This window comes from Condylura cristata, unplaced genomic scaffold (genome assembly GCF_000260355.1).
Source record: "Condylura cristata isolate star-nosed mole 26May11 unplaced genomic scaffold, ConCri1.0 scaffold00013, whole genome shotgun sequence".
Classification (NCBI taxonomy): Eukaryota; Metazoa; Chordata; class Mammalia; order Eulipotyphla; family Talpidae; genus Condylura; species Condylura cristata.
Genome location: NW_004567114.1, coordinates 28,917,789 through 28,919,830, shown reverse-complemented (window position 1 = coordinate 28,919,830; position 2,042 = coordinate 28,917,789).

The following is a 2,042-nucleotide window of genomic DNA, read 5'->3' as shown; positions in this document are numbered from 1 at the left end:
AATTTTGAAAATACTTTCCTTCAAATTAAAAACAAAAGTCTCTATTAGTGAATTTTATTAACTTGACACCAGATGTATTGAATGCAACTTGGCTGGGTCATCACTATTATCTACAGAATTGCAGTTAGCGAAAGCAAATTGACCTGTGCCTATGAATTTGAAACCTAGGTGAGATGTGAGTTTTGCAAAAAAATGTTTCTCTTTTTGTGACAAAACACATTCCATCCAGGTTTATAGCTCCTGCTACACTCTCATCAAAATCTATCAAAAGGCACCAGCAGACCAGTTTTATCTCTCCAGTAAGAATGCTAAATTTTAAAACCTTAAAATATCAAGCTAATAAGGTTGATTGTATCAAATGTTTGCATAATTTTAAAGTGAAAAAATTCTATGTGCATTTGTTGGAGTGTCATTATAGCCTGTGTGATAGAACACAGAGAAATGAAGCATCAGAGTGGTTAATGATGTAAACATACCAGTGCTCCAAACAAGATTAACCCTGTGGAGTTTTGATTCAACACACTTTTTATGGTAAGCAATAAAGGCTGAAGTCTTTTCCTGCAAGATGTTGTCTCAGATATATTCAGAACTAAACATCAACTAGGAATAGCCCAGATAACTAGGCAAGAAAAATTCGAAGAAAGTTATTCTTGGAATGGTTTCAAGGAAGCCCTGATGGGTTGGGTCAGGCACTAATCCATATTCAGTAGCCAATCACAGACTTCTTGGGTATCTGGTTATATTTAATCTCAAGTCTTATATCAAAACCTAAGTTTTCACCTTGAAGTAAAATTTTAGAAGTTTTTAAAAATAAGACATTTTGAAAACAACAAAAAGCAAGTTTAAGGCATATTCACACACACACAAACACACACATATTCACTTATTTGCCAAGGCAGCAACCCAAATCAAAAAACATAAACTGTTCCCAAATGTAAAAAGCATTAGAGAAGTGTAACAACAGAGAAATCCACACTGAATAAAATATACAGTATATATAAACACTTTGAAATTGTAATTTGAAACATTAGAGTAAAAGCTGAAAAATGATGTGTTTCTAGTTATCTAGGGACTGCTTCACCTTGTCTTTCTTGATGTTTGACTGAAGATTTGAACTTCCTTGGATTTAATGAGACAATAAATTCCTGTTTCTATTTAAATTTGTCCTGGGTTTCTATTCTTTTTAAATAAAATAGCAATTAGACAGGTGGTTAAAGGCAGAATTAGATCCAGAGGCCAGATCTGACTGCTGACCTACAGCTTTGCTACAGACAGTGTTGCTGTCCCTCAGAATGAGGGACTGTGCTGATCTTCTCACTCTGCTTTATTTCTGCTCTAGTGTTGGGAACAAAATAAACACTGAGTAGAGTAGGTGGGTCACCATAATGTATGCGGTTCACTGTTACAATGAAGACATTAACTTGAGTCAGAAGAGCTAGATTTGGGGCTTACAATCTTAGAAGAGACCTAATGATCCTTAGAAATGCCACAACTTCTAGTCAAACCAGTGTACACAGTAACGATTTGGTAATAAATTCTTTGGAATTATTTGCCTTAAGTGACCACTAAGAGGTAACAAGAAAAGTGATGCTTTTTGTTTTGGACAGCCTATTTTGATAATAAATGCAGCTAATATGTATTAGACCTTATTAGACAACATGTACTCTTTGATATACTTTACAGGTAGTAACAAATTTAATCTCACAACAACCATGTAAGCTACATTGTCTACCTCCATTCTATATATGAAAAGTTGAAGTTAAGAAACATTAGAGAATATAAGGTAGCAGAACTAGTGAGCAGTAGAACCTGAGGCATCTGAAACCTGAGCCCACAAGAGTACATCATGCTATGTTGCCTTCTGTTTTGTCCCAACTTCTGTGACGGTGGCAAGAAAGGAGGGCGGGAGGCAGAAAGGCTGAGCAGGCAGAGTTTATTGTTCCCAGACAGCAGCTGAGATGGATCCCCTAGGATGGGGCCTGCAGCTACTGCCAACTCAATAAGTGGGAAGGGTCTCTTATATAGATTCTAAACTCAGATTC